The following is a 21055-nucleotide window of genomic DNA, read 5'->3' as shown; positions in this document are numbered from 1 at the left end:
GTCAGGGGTCTGTTACCAGGTGAAGGCTGAGCCTGACCCCTCCCCTTGTCCCCATCACCCCCAGCACGGACTGCCTGGGAGCCGTGGCCAGGCCGTGCTTTTCGTGCCAGCTGGCAGGGGCTCTCCCACAAGCGTCAGTTTCTGGAGCTATCAGTGCTGTGGCCAACGGCTTGTCTGTCTCCACGGCGCCAAGCCCGGCCAGCTTTTGGGGAACATATTCCATGATGAAGGGACGGAAGAACGCAGCGTGGGGGTGGCCGAGTGGAGGGCAAAGGATGCTGGGTGTCCTGGCCGTAGGCTGGTCCTCGGAAACCCCAGGAGGAACTGGCTGGGGCAAAGTGAGGAGGGCCGTAGGGCTTCCCCTGGGGGAGGGACCTTCCCCGGGGACTTGGCCTGTGGCAGCTGCTCAGTGAGGGCTCTTCACAGCCGCATCCTGACCGACCCCTCGGGTTTCATTTCCTGATTCTGTGATCTTCACACTGCTCCAGCCAATGGTCCCATTCATTCAGTCATCCATTCATTCATTTTCTTGGTCCTATCAATGAGCCTATGAGTGGGGAGGTGCTATGACTATGCCCATTTTCAGGTGAGGGTCCACGCATACAGGCTAAGCAAAGGCTCACAGGCCCAGAGCCAATGAGGGGCTGTGCTAGCTGTCTCTTGCTTCATAACACATGACCCCCACGTGTTTGTGACCTCACAGTTGCTGCCGGTTGGGGGCCCAGGCTTGGCTTGGCTGGGTCCCCTGCTTCAGGGTCTCTCAGGCTGCCATCCGGGTGTTGGGGGCTCCAGTCATTTCGAGTTCAACCGAGGCAGGATCCGCGTCTGAACTCACTCAGTGACGTGGGTGGGATTCAGGCCCTCTGGGCCCTCCGTCCCTAGCCACGTGTGCCTCTGTAGCATGGCGGCTTGCTGGGTCAAAGTGAGCGGGCCAAGAAGGGGTGTATGCATACGTGTGTGTGTGCACGTGTGTGTGCATGTACGTGTATGTGCACACACGTGTGTGAGCATGTGCGTGTGTAGAGCGTGGAGTCACTGTCTTCTATAACCTCATCCTGGACACGGCGCCCCACCACTTTTGCCGTGTTCCATCTGTTAGAAGCACGTCACGGGTCCGCTCACACTCCAAGGAGAGCATGGGTCTCTGGGGGCCACGTCAGAAGCTGCCCACCCCAGGGGCCGAGCCTGGGTTTGAAGCCAATTGGGGCTACTGCCAAGCCTGTGCCCCACCCCGAGGGAGCCGAGAAAAGAGCTCTTGCCCCCTGGCCGCCCAGCCGCCACACACACAGTCAGGACTGACCCTCGCGTTCTCTGACTCTGTGCACATTTACCGAGTGCCCCCTACGTGTCAGACAGAGCTGACGGGGACAGGCGTGGCTCCGCCCACAGGAGTGTCCGTCCTGGTGGCCCACAGGGCTGCGCATTTCCTCACTGTCACACGCGTATGCAGAGAAAATGTCTTTTCTTTATTTCCTGTAACCGATCTGAGATTTCTCACAAACCCATCCTTGGGCAACAAGGAAAAACACCAGATTTAGTCTAATCTGCTCAATTTAATCGGATCCAGTCCTTAGGCCTCTAGGTAATGCTAGTCTCAGATCCCGCTGCTCCCCCCTCAGCCCTCGCTAGGACGGCACGGGGTCTGTGTGTCCTGGGCTGTGACGATGATGAGACTCCCCAGTGGAGGCGGGGGTGGGACCCCAGCCACACCTGTTGCCCGCATCGCCGCGCGCCTTTCTGGCGTCTGTGGCCGAAGCTGCGGCTGGAAGGACTCCTGCCCTGGGCCTGGAGCCCTGCCTGACGACCTGCCCCCACCGTGGCTCAGACCCCCTGCTCCACTGCGTCTGGCCGTCCACCGCCAGTCCCTGCTGCCCCTCTGCCCCTCGCCCTAACAACGTGTCCCCCACCTGAGTAGGAACATGCTGAGCCCCATCCTGGACGTGGGGGGACACGACGTAGCCAGGGCAGTGGAACATCGGGGCTTCCTTCCTTTCAACCGGCTCCAGGTTCCCCACCCCTAAATGGTGGGTGGTGGTCTCATGGCGGCTTCCTCCTCCAGCCCCCAGAGGATCAGCGCACACTCCTGCCTTTGGGGCCGACTCTCCTTATATAAAAACACCAACAAATGGAAGCAGCTGACGTGTGGCATGGAGTCTCTTCTAGGCACTTCACATGTTAACTCATTTCATACTCACAGCAACGCAGGAGGAGGTACTCTTAGTCTCATTTTACAGACAAGAAAACTCAGGCACAGAGAAGTGAACTAACTTGCTCATGGTCACACAGCTAGTAAGTGGCGGAGCTGGGATTTGAACCCAGGTAGCCCCTGAGTCCATACCCTTCACCACTGCCCTCCTCCAAGCCATGGTCCTCTCCGGGCGGAAGCTGAGGGGAAGGGCAGAGGGATGTTCTCCCTTCTTCTGTGCGATGCTCCTTCTGCCACAGACAGCAAGCCTAGGGTCATGGGTGGAGGGAGATGTCTACTTTCTGGACAATTTGGGGAAGTTCTGTGTCCCTGCTATGTTAATTGGAGGCTAAAGGACTTTTTAAAAATGTTTTCTCAGGGCTGGCCTGGTGGCGTGGTGGTTAAGTTTGCGGTTTGCAGGTTCGCATCCCGGGTGCGGACGTGGTACTGGTTGTCAAGCCATGCTGTGGTGGCATCCCACATATAAGGTAGAGGAAGATGGGCACAGATATTAGCTCAGGGCCAGTCTTCCTCAGCAAAAAACAAAAAGTGAGTTTTCTCACGGTGGTGGCTTTTCCGTCTCCTGTGTGGTGGCAAAATCTCTCTTGATGATGAGAAGCTGAACACGGCCTGGTCCTGCTCTGTATCCTCTGCACGAATCCACGCCTTCCCCAGGCAGAGGGATGTCTGAGGACCCGGCGGGGAGGGGCTGCTTACCAGAAAGGCAGAGAGGGAAGCACAGGAATCGTTTTCAAACTGTTGCCTTTACAGAAACTATCCTGGACTTTGTCAGTGGCGGTTGTGTGAATGTGCTGCGGGAGACACTCCCGGGTGATGGAGTGTGGAACTGTCCTCCCATTCCAGTCCAGCGGCCATGACAAAGTCCCACGGACTCGGCGTCAGAGCCTCCATCACAGCTCAGTCTCTGTCAACAGACTCTGGGACCTGGGCAGAGGCCCAGCCTCAGTTTCCCCATTTGGGGAAGAAAGAGATGAATCTGTCACTCTGAAAAGATGAAGCAGACAGTTCCTGGTGTGCTGAAGAGGGCGAGAGTCACACTAGGGTGGCGGGGGCGAGCAGGTGCTGACCCCATGGTGGAAGGAGGCAGAAGATCTGAGAGCATCCCAGACACGCCGCTTCTCCGACCTCCTGCCTCCTCACCCCTGTCCAAGCCGGTCTAAGTGAGAGCGAAACGATTGCTGATACTCTAACTACCACTTACGACGTCAGGCACTGCGCAAACATCATCACATCGGGTTCTCAGAAACGGCCCTGCGCAGTGGGGAGTATTATTACCCCATTTCACAGAAGGGAAAGCTGAGGCTCAGAGAGGTTGAGCACCTTTGCACGACGACACAGTGAGCATGTGGCAGGCTATGATTTGTCCCCAGGTCTCCCTGAGTCCCTGGCCTGCGCCATCGTCCCGCTGCTGCTGTGCCTTTCAGGCTCCTGGTTGGGGGAAGAGAAGAATTTGCCCCAGAAAAAGCTTCAAGAGCCAGACTCCAGAAATGCCCAGAGCTGTTAGTTCCGTGTCATGGTCCACGCCCCCCGGGCTGGGAAGGAGCCAGGCCGGTCAGGTCGAGTGGCCGTGAGGACATGTTAAGAACTTCCAGCAGAGACCCAGTTTTGCAATGTTCTAGGACGAGGCAGGGAGGTTTCCTCTGGGGATGGGGCGGAGGCTCCAGTCCCTTTAACCGGAGGAGCCAGGGGTGGAGGGTGTCACATTTGCTAGCTGATGGTTAATGTTCCCTCCCAGGGGTATTTGTGATTTACGCCAATGTTTTCAAACAAAATCCAACCAAGCCAGACTCAGTGCCCCAGGAAGCTAAGGAAAAAGCATTCATGGAAACTGTGTTTTGGGGCGAATAGAAGGATATGCCAGACTACTTGCCCCCTTTTGACTTTACTCATCCAAAGCAGAGGCCGTCTTATCACAGAGAAGCCCAGGAGGGGTCTCCCAGGCTTCCACAGTTGAAGATGTTGGTGACCTTTCTCTGCGTTCGAGGCCTCTTGTCTTGGTTGGATGGAAGAAAAAAACAAAAACAAGCCTCCAGATGTTCTCCCTGTCACGTTAGCCAAACGCTTGTTTGGTTCCATCCTGCGGCCTGACTGGGAAAAGAAAGAATGTGCGCTAGGACTGTTTGCATTACAAGTGACCAAACCAATGCATACTGGCTTAAACCAGAAAGAGAATCCATTGACTCACATAATTTAAAGCCTAGGATTAAGCTTAGCAGCAGGTATGGCTGGATCCAGCAGGGTGGATGGGGTGGGGCATCCTAGGGCTGATTTTCAGTGCCCCCGGCCTGGAGGAGATTTCCTTGGCTGAGCCCGGCACAGAGGCTGTAAGGATGTGGCGGTCTGAATGGGCCTCTGTGGTGTGCACGAAAAAGTGGGAAAGGACAATTCACCAGGAGACACCTATGGTGCTGTTAGATGAAAGGTCACATTGACAGAGAGATCTCCTTCAGTTTTGTGTGGTCCAATGAGATCTTAAGAATCTAAGCCATTTCCAGCTTTGAGGAGCCTTAGCATCTGGGTTGGGGTGGCAAGTATGTGACGCCAGACATACATTCTTCCCCATCCTTAGTTCATGGCAGGCGTGGCTAATTGATCACAGCACCCTCTCCTAGTGAGCCCAGACACAGCCTCAGAATCCATCTCAACACAAGACCGGAAGCAGCCCGTATGCAACCAGCCGGTGTGAGAACAGGGGCCGGAGCCTATTTGCAGTTTCTGTTCTAAAGCGACGGGGCTCCGGGGACCGGAGTTCTGAGAGCTGCAGTGACTCGCCCGGGGTTGTGCGGGGACTCGGCGACCGACCCCTCCCAGCCTCGGCCAGCCTCCTTTCCTGTGGGATCCTGCCCGAAGCGAGCGCGGAGAGGTCTGTCCCTCAGGACTTTCCCACTCCGGACAGCTGCTGCACATGCAGAAGGGGCAGACTTGAGGTCAGAGGACAGCCAGAAAGCTCGGCCGCTGACCGGCTCTCACAGTGAGTAGTGCCCGGAGCTGAGCGCGGCCCATGGGCAGACGGGCAGGGGGCCCGGTCAGACAGTTTGTCCGTCCACAGGGACCTCTGGGGTCTTCCTGGTGCCCTACCTTACACACAATAAAACTCCCGCTCGGCATCTCAAATGGGAGGGGGCTGAGGTCACTCCCTTCTGGGGACGGGTCCGAGTGGTCCCGAGGGAGGACAAAGGGCTGGCAACCCATCCAGGGAAGCCGGGAAGCAGAGCTGGGTCCCGACGTGGCTCTTATCCTCCCAGCTCAGCCTCACCCCGTCAGAAGGGGAGAAGAGGTGTCAAAGGACCAGCTGATTATTGTCTGTGGGAAGGGACCGCCCTGACCCCAAGGCGCCTGTTGTGGTGTACGTGACATGAAGTTAATAATTTTAGCGGGCTGGTGCTGGGCTCACGATGTGCTGCTCAGAGCGACAGGCTTTGTCTGCATCCTCTTAACTCAGATTCTCGAGACAGTCTGAGCAGTGGGCGGAGTGGTTCCTGGGAACGGCCGCTGACCCGAGGCTCGGAGAGTGGGGCAGGACGCCCGCAGCTGCCCCGCGAGGGTGGCGGCCCGGATCAGCTCCACCCGACCCGAGTCCCGATCGAGCGGCGCTCCGTGGGCTGGAGGACTGAGAGGAGGACTGGGCGGCCTGTGAGAGGCCCTGAGAACCCTTAGGGACGAGGCACGGCAGCAACGTCCGAGGTGCCGGGTGGGATCCGAGCAGCACGCGGTCCTTCCAGAAAGCGCAGGGTGTGCCCCTGGGACGACGGCACGAGACAAGGCTGAACAACCGCAACGAATGCCCGTCCGACTCCCGCAGCCGAGCTCGTGGCCCACAGCAGGCGCAGTCAGCGGTTTCAAACTTCCCATCTACAACAAGCCCCTCATTGTACAGGGGAGGAAACCGAGGCTCAGAAGGGAGAAGCGACTTTCCCTACGTCACACAGCCCGTGAGCAGTGGGGCCAGGACTTGAATCCGCGTCGTGGTCCCGCTTCGGCTGACTCCCCGGGGGCCCATGAGAAACAGCAGGACCCGAATGGTGGAAGGCAGCTGTGGGCCATCTGAGCGGAGGGTCTGGGTGGACCCCGGAGGGAGAAACACCTAGGGGTGCTGTGCCTGGTGCCCCTGGGATGGCAGTGATCATGGCAGCACCTGTGACGTCTGCCCCTGGGCTCAAACCCAGGCCCCGTGGCTGGCACTTAAGAATCACCCAGCTTCACAGATGTAGCCAATTATTATTGCTTATTTATTTCTTTTTGGAAATTTACTTTGAATTCCTGTTGGCTCTCCCCTTCTTCAGGGGCGCTGGTCCTAATCCAGGCAGCCTTGTCTGACGACAGAAGCAGACGCTCCCAGGTGGGCTGGACGCTCCCTGCCTCCGGACGGTCTGGCAGAGGCTGGTGGGAGAGTCCAGTTTGCGGCTAATCCTTTTCCTCATCAGCAGTCAGCTCCTCGGACCCCCGAGGGACGTCTGGAGGGGCTGCTGATGGTGGAACCAGCTGGAAGGGAAATGCGAGGGCAGATGTGGCCGCAGCACAAGGCCGGCGGTTGGCGGGGCCTCACTGCAGTGGAGCAGACAGGGAGCTGCACTCGGAGCCCATCAGACGCAGGTTCAAATCCCACGGGCTCCGCTCGCTGCTGAGCCCCTTCACCTCGATGGGACTCAGTTTACCCTGGTTGTGCCCCAAGCACTGGTCCCTGCCCTCGAGTGAATGTTATCTGTCCCCATTGTTGGCTGAACACACTGTGGGGCCGAGGGAACGGAAGACAGCTTTCTGCCGGGTCGCAGCCTGCCCCTTCTCTCCCAGGCCCCTGACCTGCCCTTCGGCCTCCCGAGTCCCTGGCTTCACCCTTTGTCCGAACGGCCGAGAGATTCTGATAACAGCCACTCCGAGGCTGAGGGAGGTCGTCCCGAGGACAGCGTGTTCCTGCAGCCGAGTCCTAACCTCTTTCCCATCCTCCCAGGGCTTCAGACCAGGACAGGGAACTTGTCACTGGGATGTGCAAGGACACTGCTTTGAATCCCAGACTCCCAAACGGCTTCTGCCCTTTTTTGGTTTTGATGTGGTCTCTTTGGGTTCTGTGGATCATAAATCTACTCCAACAATTTCAGGTAGAAAAGGGATCCATTGGAAGGTTATAGAGATGTTTCTTTTGGTCATAAAACAATAAACATTAAAAACCCCAGGAAACCCAGTAAAACTAATTTGAAGAAAGAAGATTTGTTGGCTCATGTAATAGCAAAGTCCAGTGGTAGGCTGGCTTTCAGGTGAAGTTTGATCCAGCCACTCAACACTATGCCTGGAATCCAGAGTCCCACAGCACCTACCCCTCTTCCACATACATCTGTGTGCATGTGCCCCCAGAACGGCCACCTGAGCTCTAAATATCCATGACCTTTCAGCTCAAGTATCTGCACCAACAGGAATGTTCTTCTGTGTCTCTTGATTTGCATTCCTGAAGGAGGGCTCTGATGTCCAGGCTCATCCTTTTGGGCCAAGCATCAGAAGTCTTATGTTTCTGGCCAGTGGGTAGATGGTTTCTTCTGAGTCCAGCGTCCAAGGCTTGTTCAGTCATTGGTAGTCAGACCATTAGGGTCACGTGTCCACGCCACCTCAGTGGAGGCAGGATGTCTGAGAAGGAGTCATGGATCAGGCAGCCACCAGGGGCAACGTCCCCAAAGACCCTTCAGACAAAGGCCTGGAGACTATCTGAAGGGTCCTATTTTGTTCTTAATTAGTAATTTTAGGAAAATTTCTAATTTGGTTCTGGTTAGGAATTTTTTGCCTCGCTATTTCCTGAGGCTCTGTTTCTGGTTCATTCAGGAGGAGAAATTCAGATTCGGGTTCAAGAAACGGTTTTAATCACTGTCCCCGGGAAACCAGTCCACACCCACGTGTGTCGACGGCCAGTGAGCCCAGGATCGTCCCAGACGGCTGCTCACGGCAGCGGGACCACTGCTGCAAACAGACTCTGCATGCCTGTGTTACTTCATACCAGGAAAAGGGCTCGAGCCTCCAAACAATGCACCCACATCATCCGTTAGGCTGGAAGAACTTGTTTGGCCAAATTTAGAACCCGCAAGAAGGTCAGAGAATAAATTTAGGCCTGAACTCTGAACCTTGAGGGCTGGCAGCTCCCTCTGGCTCTGTGTCCTTGCTGGCTTCGCCTGCTGCGCTGAGCTTGTTAGGATTTTCCCTCTCACTGCTGTGTCCGCAGAACTCTTGCAGGATACCGTGGCCTTTAGGGGTATGACCTGGCGTCTAAGCCTGTCTCTACTGCTTAGAAGCTGTGTGTCTCTGGGAATATGTTTAACCTCTCTGAGCTTTAGTTTCATCATTTTTTAAAGAAGAAGGGAGGATTATAATAATATCCGCCTCATAGGATGTTATGAAGATTAAGTTTTTTTATTGTGGTAAAATATACATAACATAAAAGTTACCATTTTAATCTTTTAAGTGTGCAGTTCTGTGGGATCGAGTATATTCAGACTGTTGTGAAATCATCACCACCATCCATTTCCGGAACTTTTTCATCTCCCTCAACTGAGGCTCTGTCCTCATGAGACCATAACTCGTCATTCTCCGCTCCCCAGCCCGTGGCAACCACCATCTGCTTTCTGTCTCCACGAGTTGGACTGTTCTAGGAACCTCACATGAGATGACTCAAATATGGGGCTGGCCCTGCGGCTGAGTGGTGAAGTTCACGTGCTCCACTTTGGCGGCCCAGGGTATCACCGGTTCGGATCCTGGGCGTGGACATGGCACTGCTCATCAGTCCATGCTGAGGCAGTGTCCCACATGTCACAACTAGAAGGACCCACAATTAAAATATGCAACTATGTACTGGGGGGATTTGGGGAGGAAAAGTAGAAAAAAAAAAGAAGAAGCTTGGCAACAGTTGTTAGCCCAGGTGCCAATCTTTAAAAAAAAAAAAAAAAAGATGAATCAAACAATACTTGTCTTTTTGTGACTAGCATCCTTCACTTGGCATAATGTCAAGGTCATCCGTGTTGTAGCACGTGTCAGAATTTCCTTCTTCTTTAAAGCCAGATAATATTCCATCGTATGTAGACGCTGCCATTTGTTTAATCATTCTTCTGTCCCTGGTCACCTGGGTGGCTTCTGCCTCTGGCTGTCGTGAATAGCGCAGCCGTGAACATGGGTGAGCAAATAGCCGATCAAGTCCCTGCATTCGCTTCTCCCCAGGAGTGTGCTTAAGAGATATTCCGGAGAGCCTTCAGCCCGTGCTCGTACGTAGCAAAAGTTCAACCTATTGTAACTAATAGAACCAGTGTTAGAAAGATAGTGGGTAAACTTGTTTAAAACTCGGATTAAAGAGCGAGGTGTCGTTTTTGCCCGTGAAATTAGCAACAGCTATGAGCTGATGGCCCTGGCCACAGCTGGGGGTCGTGAGAGGGTCCCTCACACGCATCCGTGGGGCATCTCTCTGGAAAGCGACTCTGTCTGGAAAGCGACTTGAAGGACTAAAAAGGATATAGTGAGGCTTCTGGAGGTGCTCATATCATTGGACCGAATAATTCCATTTCTGAGAATCCATCCTAAAGCCAGAAGCTGAAATGCAAACCCAGAGTTGAGTCTGCAGAAGTCGGTGCCGGCCGTCTTCATGACATCGTGGAAGCAACCCTATTTCCTCCCGCAGGGAGCAGTTAGGAAATAACGTCGGCGCAGCCTTGCAAGGGGATAGTTTGCAGTCCTCAAAGACACTTATGAGAATAGTGAAATGGGAACATGTATATGCTATCCTGTTTCATGAAAAAGAAGGCATAAAAAGTGTATATGTTTATCCAATAAAATAGATACCATTTATGGCAAATTTACCATGTGCCAGAAACTCTGCTAAGTTCTGCATGTGCTTTCTCTCCTTTACTCCTCCCAGCAACCCAAAGAGTTGGTTCCATTATTTCTCCATTTTACAGATGATGAGACAGAGGTTCCGAGTGGTGACGGACCTCTGAGTGTCACATAGCCGGCAAGCGACAGAGCCGGGATTCAAACCCAGGGCCCTCTGCTCCAAACAGCGGAAACAAACAGAAAGAACAACTGTGCAGGGCAGGCTAATCTTGGCTCCTTGGGAGAGCAGGAGGGAGTTTTACTTTCTTCTTCATACTTGTCTGTGTTTTTTTACCCAAACCAGGGGGGTAAAAAAAAAGAAGCACATTAGATAAAAAGGGAAAGAAAGAAGCAATTGCCTCTTGTATGGCCGCCATTTTTGAAGATAAAACATCCAGGTTTTGTGTCTCATGCCACAAACTCAGTTTGTGTCCATTGTTTTCTGGTTAAAGGACAGCAGAGTGTCCTGGCTGTGTCTTCTGGCTGTTGGCTTAATGAACATGGACACACACACACACGCACACACGCACACGGCCCACGCCGCCCAGGACAGGACAGGACAGGACAGGAGAGAATAACCAGCAACAGCCAAAACTCTGCTGGATCGATGCAGCCTGTTACAGGCGCAGCTTTCCAAAAGGCAGTGCTCAGTGAAATAAATATTTTTCCTGTGAGAAGAGGCTTATGTCGGCGATCTTAACAACCCCCCAATTCATTCCAGATCCGCTCCGAGTGGCTGGCGTCAACGCGCCCATCTTGATGTACTTAGGGTCCCTTAGTAACTGCAGTGTGCCTGTGCGGCTGGCTGGCTTCTCCCGCTCGGCCGCGTGCCGGGGCGCCAGGCAGGAGGGCGAGAAAGAGTTTATCTCTTGGAGAATGCTCTCCCCACTCCTCCTGAGCCCCTACAACTTCTTGGGGTCCCCAACTTTCTTTTCCTGGTGAACCGCCACTGTTGAATCAAAACTGGAGGCCTGAGAATGCAGCTTCTCTTCTTGGCGACGGCCCTGTCCTTTGAGTCCTGGAGACAGTCTGCAGGAAGAGCTTGGAGGACTTTGCAAACACAGCACATGAAGAAGCCTGGGTTATCTCAAAAACTGAGAGCGTCAGTAGCTGGCAAAAATTAATTGATTCATTCCTGCATTCATTCATTTACTTGTTCACTCCACAATTGTTTCCTGGGCAGCCCCCACCCCCCGGCCCCGCCAAGGGTAAGATTTGGTGCAAAGCTAGTATAAGCTAGTACAAAGCTGCTGGAGATACGGGATTCCTTCCTTCATCCATTCATTCGTTCAGCACACATTTACCCAAGGCCTCGCAGGCGCCGGGTGCTTTCTGGGGGCTGGGCCGCTGGCGGTAAACGCCTCCTAGACTTTGCCTTCTCGCTGGGGTGACAGACAAGGAGATGCAGCCAGAGGATATCAGACGGCATTTAAACGCCGAAGAGGGAGACCAGGCCGGGATGAGAGACTGGGAAATGGGGGGCGGGGGCCGTCCCGCTTTTAGATGAGGGGAAAGGACTTATGAGCAGGTGCTGGTGAAGCCGGAACCTGCAGGAGACCAGCGGAAACAACTGAGGAGGCACAGGCACGAAACAGCAGCGACTCACGGGCATGTCGTTCCCTTTTCAATTATGTTTCAGTCCTGATTGTGCCGATGAGAAAGTCTCTGTTTGTTAATATGTCTTTGACGCCCGGCTGAGACCCACCGAGCTCCCCCTTGACCACAGAGGCTCAGCTGGCGAGTGCGCCCACCTGCACTCGAGCACGGTTTCATGTCCAGTGTGACTATTTTGCGGCTCCTGCATGCGGTATCGTCAATGGCCAATGATGCTGGCTCTTCATTTACAGTCAGCATTAAGGCATCCTTTTTATATACACTGTTTGTTGAAAAGCGAGTTGATTTAAAGAAAAGTATTAAGCAACTTATAATACAGGTGGTACTTGAATACAGGGAACATTGTGAAGGTGGTAAATGAATGAAATTTGGGATACATTAAAATAAGACGTGACCCTTCTCCTCGTGTTGCTCCCAGCCTGGCTCCGGAGATGAAGGCACTCTGTGTGACCCAGCCTGTGATCCCCGCCTCCCTTTAAGGGGCTCTGCTGCGGGCAGCCTGAGGGCAGGGGCGGATTTGCACCTGCCGAGGAAGGACCTGCAGAGCACTCCAGGCCAGGGGGAGCAGCGTAAGCCAGGGCAGAGCGGGTGGGAAGATGAGGAAAATCAGCCCGGCCTCGTGTGCACCGGCACCGAGCAGAGTGGCTGCGGGAGGCAGGTCCGAGGGAGACGACCCCAACTTCCTATCGTCCAGGACTAATCCTAACACGAATTCTAAAACTTCCACTTACTGGGCACGGCTTTCTCGCATTTTCTGATGTGATCCCCGCAGACCGGCGAGGTCGCAGTGTGGCTGCAGCCCTGTCCTACAGACGGGGAGCTGGCAGCCCAGACCTGTGCAAGGTCGCACAGCCAGGAAGTAGCAGTCAGCACTTTTTTTTTAATCTATTTTTTTATTGAGATATAACTCACATGCCATACAATTCACCCTTTTAAAGTGTACGGTTGAGTGGGTTTTATCATATTCACAAAGTTGTGCAACCACCGCCGCCATCTAATTCCAGGACATTTTCATCACCCCACGTAGAAACCCCGTACCCACGAGCGGTCACTCCCATTCTTGTCTGCTCCCAGCCCCGGCAATCACTAATATACTTTCTGTCTCTGTGGATTTGCCTGTTCTGGACATTTCATACAAATGGAATCCAGCATGTGGCCTTTTGTGTCTGGCTTCTTTCACTCAGCATAATGTTTTCAAGATTCGGCCACGCTGCTACATACATCAGTGCTCCGTTCCTTCCTGCGGCCAAATACCCTATTGCATGGATGTACCGCATTTTGCTTCACCATTCGTCAGCTGATGAGCATTTGGGTAGTTTTGACGTCCTAGCTGTGATGAATAATGCTGCTGTGAGCGTTGGGGCGCAGGTTTCGAGGGGACACGTGTTTTCACTTGACTTGGGTGTCTACCTAGGAGTGGAATTGCTCCGTCATATTGTAACTTTATGCTTAATCATTTGGAGAACTGCCAAACCATCTTCCGACGCGGCTGCACCATTTTCCATTCCCACCAGCGGCGTCCGAGGGGTCTAGTTTTTCCACGTCCTCGCCAACCCTTGTTCCTGTCTGTCTTTCTGATTCCGGCCCTCCCAGTGGGTGTGACGTGGTATCTCCTCGTGGATTTGACTTGCATTCCCCAGCAGCTGAGTCGCGTTTAACTCAAAATTTACGGTCCCTGCAGCACAAGCTCCCAGCCTCGTGTTCCCGGAACTGGGTCAACAGGAACAGAGACGGGGAGGGCTAACCGAGGCTGGGTGAGTGGGTGGGGAAGCAGGCTCCGTGAGTGCTCCGAGTAGGGGAGAGAAGAGCTGTCAGAGGGGTTACGGGTTTGGAGCCTGGGAGACTCTGGGGTGTGATGGGGCTGGCGGGGGCCCGTGCCAGGGGCAGAGCTGGTGGCCTGGACCTTTCTCTCTCTCTGGGTCCAGGGTCAGTCCTTCCTGACAAGGACAGGGCCTTGGCCTCAGGCCCATCTGGACAGAGGGAGGCAGAGGCTTGGCAGCAGATCTCCTCCTCGGGGAAGCCTGCACCAGGCGCCAGAGGAGGGAGCCACCCCCAGGCCCGCGACGGACTCTGAGGGGAGCTCAGAGCCCTGAGGCCGGTGTTTGCCAGCTGTGCCCACCAAGATCGTGATGCGCCTGCCACCTACTTTCTCCCAAGTTGTGGCCTTCAGGGTCCTGACTCCCCGAGTGGCCTGTAACACCCAGGACACTGGTCGGGGCTCGTTCCCAGGCCCTTGGCGTGTGGGGCGGGCTCTGAGGCCACTCTGAGGCGCTGTTGTCAGTTGCCGGCTGCTCTCTGATCATTAACGTGTGCAGTGCTCAAGCTTCTTCCGTATTTACTATGTACCCTTATGACCTCCCTGCTCTGATGCTTTACACACGTTGTTTCCGTCCCCATTTCACAGAGGAGCAAACTGAGGTTCCAGGAGGAAGTGCGCCCCACAGCCAGTGAGTGGTACCGTCAGGATTTGAACGGGTCTCTAACCACCAGGCTACCTGGGAGGGTGGCTCACAGAGCAGCCTTCCATTCCAAGGCTTCCATTACAGAGGGTGTGGAGGTTTCCTACTGCTGTGTACCCGAGTGCCACAAAGCTAGCAGCTTAAGGCAGTCCTGGTGCGTGAGCCCCCAGTTCTGGAGGGCAGAGTTGGTGTGGCTGGGGTCTCTGCTGGGTACCACAAGGCTGTCGTCAGTCCCACGCGGCTGTAGGACTGGGGCCCCCACTTCCTTGCTAGCTGTCAGCTGGGGCCACTTTCAGCTCCCAGAGGCCTCCCGTATTCCTCGCCACGTGGCCCCCCATCTCCAGAGCCAGCAGGGGAGACCACCCTACCCCGGCTCCCTCTCATGCTTCAAATCTCTTCCACCTGGAAGAGCCGGTCCTGTTCTGGGCCCACCTGAGCGGGTCAGGCCGGCCCAGGTTCCAGGAGGAACCACAGAAGGCGACCTATTCACAGGACGCACACTCGTTACATGCACAGGCTGTACCCGAAACTCAAAGGAGAGGATGATACAAGGTCAGAGGTCACTGGGGGGTCGTCTGAACGCTCTGCCTGCCGCGGAAGATCTTAGGGTCTAGTGGTAACGGTCACGGTAGCTACAGTAACAGCGATACATCCTTTCATTTGCTTAGAGCGTCATCGTTTTCAGACTGATCCTACATCTGTAATCCTGTTGGAGGCGCTGTAAGGTACATGCATTATCCCTATTTACCCACGAGAGAGGCAAGTGTCTAGTTAGCCCGGCCGGGGCTGGCGTCCAGATCTGACCCCCGGCCCAGGGCTGTTGGTGCCCACAGTGCCTCTGCTTCCCATTAGAGCCCCAGATCTCATCGCCGTCCTTGGAAGGGGCGATGCTTCTTTTCCAGCCAGCCCAGCCCTCTGGGAGGTTTCCCTGTCAGCTCGCCGCATCGGGTCATTTTTACAGGAATCACCACTGGCCTGGGCGAACCTCACCTCATTAAGCAGGAAAACAATAAGGCGTGAGGGGTGCAGAATCCAAACAGCACGTGTGCAGGAAGGGCCCAGCCCCGCGGGGGAAGGCGGCTTGGCTGAGGCTGGGATGGCTGGCCGACAGCGAGGGCCACGCTCTCCAGAGGACGCCGTGTCAGGCAGCAGTGCCCGCCGTCCCCCGTCAACGTGCGCCAGGCCTTCTACTTGGGACTTGACGTGGATGCCCCAAGCGTCAGCCCCTGGGTGCCCACATCTTCCAGACTTCTCATGGGGTACCCCTTGCTTTAATAATATTTAAACCAAGGCCCAGACCCCAGTGAGAAACTCAGCTCCCCCTGACTATCCCCAAGGATTGTCAAGGGTCTTAACGTTTCTTCCAGGTATCTTTGTGCTGATATGTTAACTTTTTAAAATTCTCCATTGTTCTCCTAACATTGCTGTCTTTTTTCCGTTTATCCCACGCTGAATGCTGCTCCTATCCTTTCACTTTTCCTAAAGTATTGCTGGCACAGGCTGCTGGGGAGTGGGCTCTAGAAATGTCTGTTGTGAGCCAGTGTGAAGGAATCTGGCTACTTTAAAGGGGGGGGGTGGTCCCAGAAGGTCACTGAGTGGATCCTGAGGGGCAGCTGGAAATGGGCCGGAACCAAGATGGAGCCCAAGACTGGCTCACAGTGGACAAGCGGGTCAGGGCCCACTGCAGCCGGATGGACGGAATCCCGTGCATCCCCTCTGTCCTGCTCAGCCTGCTGTGGCTCCTGTGTGGCTCCTTGGTGAGGGGCCATGGGGCCGTGGGCCAGTTCCAGCAGACTGACAGCAGTAGGCAAGAACTAAATCCTCTAAAGGAAAACAGCGCACCATCAGGAGGAGAGAAAGTCCATGGAATTTGGGGTGATGGGAACCCAGGGGGAGCACACTTGGAAGTAAATTCTAGAATTCCTGCCCTAAAATTTCATTGCTTGGAGAATTCCATGTGTTGTCCCCTCCCCTCCCCCAAGCCTTCCCCTTCTCCAGCTGTCAATTATCAAGAAGCACATTTCTGTCTTTTCTTTTTTTTTTTTTTGAGGAAGATTAGCCCTGACTTAACATCTGCCAATCCTCTTCTTTTTGCTGAGGAAGACTGGCCCTGAGCTAACACCCATGCCCATCTTCCTTTACTTTATATGTGGGACGCCTACCACAGCATGGTGTGCCAAGTGGTGCCATGTCCACACCCAGGATCTGAACCGGCGAACCCCAGGCCGCCGAAGTGGAATGTGCGCACTTAACCGCTGCACCCCTGGGCCAGCCCCTCTGTCTTTCCTTATAAGGAACAGTCTAGCACTTCCTCTCCCACCCACCAGTGCTTGGGGCCCACCTTGGCGCACCCAAAACCTCATTAAACTGCTGGGCTAAACAAGGCATTTTCTACCTGTGATGGGTTGAACTGTGTCCCCCTAAAAGGTAAATTGAAGTCCTACCCCGTTGTGCCTGTGAATGTGACCTTATTTGGAAAGAAGGTGTTTACAGATGCAATCAGGTTAAGGTGAGGTCATTAGGGTGGGCCCCAACCATGATGGTGCCCTTTATAACAAGAGGGAGACGCTTCGTGAAGACAGAGACGCACGGGGAGGACACCATAGGACGCCAGGGCAGACACTGGAGCGGTGCGGCCACAGACCCAGGAACGCCAAGGATGGCGGGCCGCCACCAGAACCTGGAGGAGAGACGGAAGGACTCTTTCTGGGAGCTTTTAGAGGGGATGTGGCCCTGCCCACACCTTGATTTTGGACTTCTGGCCTCCAGAACTGTGAGATAATACATCGCTGTTGTTTCCAGCCCCCAGCTTATGGTGCTTTCTTACAGCAGCCGCGGAAAAGGACCACGCGACCTCAGGCCTCCGCGTCAGCAGCACAGAGCAGCAGGAGAAGCTGCAAACTGTGGTTGGGAGTCTCCCTTTAAAGAGGAGAAAATGGCGCATCCTCGCAGCTGTAAGGTGGGGTAACTGTAAGATCGTGTCCGTGGTTCCTATTTTACAGACGAGCAAACTGCAGCTGAGGATTCGTCCCAGTCATTTCCAGAAAGAGGCAAAGGCTGGGCTTCAACTCGGGCCTTTGACCCCAAGACTTACACTCGTCACCCACCCTTTGAAGCTGTGGACGTGTCTCTCACAGGTTATTGCAGAGTCCACAAATCCTGGTCCCCAGATGTCACTCTTCCTTGTGACCTGAGCTCATAACTTAGTGCCGCCCTCGTCCCCACGGGAACCACCCGTGGCAGCCACATCCTCTGCGAGGATGGAGCGAGCCCTCTCCCTCGTGACTTCCTCACAGCGCTGGGGACGCATTCCCGCTGCGGTCATCTCCCAGCGGAGCCAAGTCAGAACGTCTGGCAAAGAAGGAACGAACTGATAAACAGCGTAGCACACACTCTCCAGGGCCTGTCTGCAGCGTTTTGCAACACTTTCACAAAGTCCGGGATTACGACTCCGGCACGAGCTGTTTATTTCAGGCTGTTAACCCCGTACACGTCCTGCATGCTTGGGAATCCGCTGGCTTCGGTCCTGACGTCAGGAATGGCGCCCTCGCTTGGCCTCCGTGCGGGCGCCTGTCGTGGCCGGTAGAGCAGGGCTGCAATACCTGGGGGGACCAGCAGGGGGCTTCTCCCATCAGGAAATGGGTTTAAAGCAGACGATTCTTGAAATTCACGGCTTTGGGTTCTAGAAAACAAGTCTGTTCCTCTGGGAGGAAATCCACTCTCTTTACAATGTGGGTTGACCATCTGGCATAAAGGTGTGAAGAAAACCTGGCTTTTCCTGCCCCTCTGCCCCAGGCCGGCCCTGGAGCTGCGGCCGGGAGCCCGGTACCGTCTCTGTGTCTCCAGCCGGCACCGGGCGGAGAAGGAAGCCGCACATCACACTGTCGAAGGAGAAGCAGAACGGCGGGCCGGCTGGATCTGGCTCTTGTAAATTGTTTACTCGGGACGACCAGATGGCTCATCTCTCGCTGAACCCTTGACCATTTCCTGTGCTGTTAAAAGCCGGTGTGAGCAAACAGTCCCGTTCCACCGGCCCACGAGCCGAGCGAGGCGCAGGCCTGCTGGGGGAGCCGCAGGCATTCCAGGGGGCTGACTCAGCCGCTGGGCTGGCGATGCTCCTGGAGACCCGGCTCTAGGTAGTCCACTCGGGTTGGAGAGCAACCGTGGTGGGGTGGGCTCGAACTGCTAATACCCACGGGCTCCCCAGGGACGACCCTGCCCCTCGCTCACCTCTGGGGCCCTCCAGCGGGGTCCCCTTTCATCCCACCCCCTCACCTCTTGGCACTCAAGTGCTCAAAATGTGTGCGAATGCCAGCATCTCCCTCCTGCACGCTGCGTGAGTGTGGAAAAACTCCTTCCCCTCTCTGAGCCGTAGTACTTCAGCTGTAAACGGGGCTGGGTGGGGGGCTGACATCGCTTCCCGCCTGCCTTACGGGCTGGGGGAGGATGTGTGGAAATAGGACAGATTGTGTAAAGGCTTTGCAACTCCCCCCATCCCGCCTTTACTGTGACAAGACCCGGTTGCGATGATTTTTGAGGAGTGGGAAAGGGAAGCCATGGGGCCTCTTGCCTTCCTGGGCAGTGGATAGGGAGCTCTTGGCCATCCCTGTCTGGGTGCCACCCTTAGGCATTGCTGGGCAAGGCCTCCCCGGGGTGGGGGGGGGCTCCTTCAGGGCCTTGTGGGTGTGGTGCGGGGTGAGATTTTAATTCTGGGTGCCCAGCAGCCCCAGCCTGGGTCTTAGAAACCTGATGGACATTCAAAAGCTCACTCTGTTCTTCGGGGGGGGGGGGGGGCGCAGAGGGCGAGGCTGCGGCCTGGAGACCCGTGAGGCCCAGCAAGGTGACGGGGGCGTGGCCCGGGGTGGGCTGGGAAGGAAGGGGAAGTTTCACGGTGTTTGAGGAGGAAGATGCCCTCAGGACTTTCCTCCTGGCGGGGAAGACAAAGTTCTCACCCAGGGAGGCAGACTTCAGTGGTCAACAGACGAGAAACTTCATCTCAGAGCGGGAGAGAGTGGTTTCCAAACTCTGAAACGTAGAAGGACAGTGTTGACAGATCTGGTCGCGTAAATGCTCGCAGCTTCTGTTATACACACACCCCCATCAAGAAAAGGTTGCAAGGTGAGCGGGGGGCTGGGAGAAAACCCAGAAAGGATCACCATCCGGGATTTGCAGACAGCTCCCAGGAACCACCAAGAAAAAGCTGGATAACTGGGCAAAGGAATCTGAGCTGGTGAATCCCACAAGAGGAAGGTTCTGGCAACAATGAACATGTGGACACGCGCCCCTCTGTCTCCTCGGGAATCAGGGAAGTGAGGTGAGAACATGGCCCACTCCCTGCTGAGTACTGGCCAGAACGAGGAGGGGGGCGTCCTGGGCTGGGAGGGTCGTGGCTGCAGCAAAGACAGGATGGGGCCAGCGGTGGGAGAGCGCCCACATCAGACTCAGGATGGGACAGCTACACTGTTGTAATGGTGCCCCCTACCCCCCACCCCCTTCAGAGACCTGGCGGTTTGAGGCCTGTGGTCGAGAGTTTGGACTGGGAGCCGAGCCGCCTGGGTTTAAGTTGCTCTTTGCACCTTCCTGTCCCGAGGCCACATTGTGGGGAGGGTCAGCGGGGCGAGGGTGAGGACCGGCCGGGCTCTCTCGGCTCCTGGGTCTTGGCTGGGAGTCGGGGAGTGGGAGCTACACCCGGGGAGTGAGAGGTGGGCTAACCCGATCCACATAACGGAGGCTCTGGTGGGGAAGGAGGGAGAGGGAGCCTGTGGGCTGGAGGTGGGAGGGGTGGGAAAGGGCAGGGGGCCGAGTGATGGCTGTCACGGGCCCCTGAGCACCTCGGCCTTCCTGGGACTCTTGTTCCATAAAAAATACTAAGTAGTGTACAGTGTTCCCCCTTATCTACAGGGGAAACGTCCCAAGACCGCCAGTGGATGCCTGAAACCACAGATGGCACCGAACCCTGTGTAGACGGGGTTTTTTCCTGTATGTACAGACATATGATAAAGTTTAATTTATAAGTTAGGCGCGGTAAGAGATTAAGAACGATAACTAATATTAAAATAGAACAATCATAACAACACACTGTAATAAAAGTTACCATAGACCTTAGCAACCTCAGCACATGATTTTCTTCCTTTCCTTGTTAACTTGAGAACTTTCACTTTTTCGCCTAAAGGAAGCGCTTTACGGCTTCTCTTTGGCGTATGCGAATTGCCAGCATCACTACTCTTGTGCTTTGGGGCCGTTATTAAATAAAATAAGGTGACTTGGACACAAGCACTGCAATGCCGGGACAGTCGATCTGACAAGCGAGACAGCTACTAAGAGACTACCAGGTGTCTACGTGCGGACACGCTGGACAAGGGACGAGTCATGTCCCGGTGGGATGGAGCCGGACAGCGCGAGATTCACCACGCGGCTCAGAACCGCGCGCAATTTAAAACTCACCAATTGTTCATTTCTGGAATTTTCCATTTAATATTTTTGGTCCACAGTTGACCCAGGGTAACTGAAAACCTTGGAGAGTGAAACCGAGGGCAAGGGGGGACTACTGTATGTTACAGCTGAACTGTTATAAAGATGGATGTATTATATAATAAAATACATGCTGTTAGAGGACATGTACAATATTATGTAATAAAATATTTTCTTTGACCTAAAAGTTCATTTTTTGTCTTCTGGTTTTGGAGGTGACCCAGGCGTCTCCACAGGACCCATGCCCTGTGCTGGGGGACAGGCGGCCCTGGGAGGGACCTAGCTCTTGTTCCGGAGGCGGCAGTGGGCAATGGGACTCTTTCCAACTCTTCGGGCTGCTTATAGAGAGATGCTGCTGCCCCCAAGTCCAGCTGCGTGGTCGCGGGACTGTCTGTGTCCCTGAGACGATGCAGAGTCTGGGCGGGTCGTCTTGTGTGGGGCGGGCGGCCGAGGTGGCCTTCCAAGTCCA

At 55.0% G+C, this 21055-nt stretch overlaps 1 protein-coding gene and 1 non-coding gene across 8 annotated transcripts in view; one reads left to right on the top strand and one right to left on the bottom strand.

The window, feature by feature from the left end:
* The window catches only part of RIPOR3 (RIPOR family member 3), a 74612-nt gene that overhangs the window by 14353 nt on the left and 39204 nt on the right, over nucleotides 1–21055 (top strand). Inside the window, exon 1 of one of the 7 annotated variants that reach the window (XM_070246948.1) lies at nucleotides 4838–5177. The exons of 5 other annotated variants lie outside the window; for them this stretch is intronic. The gene's annotated coding sequence lies outside the window, so the exon portion shown is untranslated. Of the gene's footprint in view, nucleotides 1–4837; nucleotides 5178–21055 lie in introns of those variants that run through there. One more of the 7 variants, XM_070246945.1, reaches the window with a different exon arrangement.
* On the bottom strand, nucleotides 15398–15508 carry MIR8967 (microRNA mir-8967). The gene has a single exon (NR_127971.1). It is a non-coding gene; the product is annotated as a microRNA mir-8967 (primary transcript).

Source organism: Equus caballus, chromosome 22 (assembly GCF_041296265.1).
Source record: "Equus caballus isolate H_3958 breed thoroughbred chromosome 22, TB-T2T, whole genome shotgun sequence".
NCBI classification, from domain to species: Eukaryota; Metazoa; Chordata; class Mammalia; order Perissodactyla; family Equidae; genus Equus; species Equus caballus.
The sequence above is the reverse complement of the archived record's forward strand: the minus strand, read 5'-3'. Positions and strand labels throughout refer to the sequence as shown.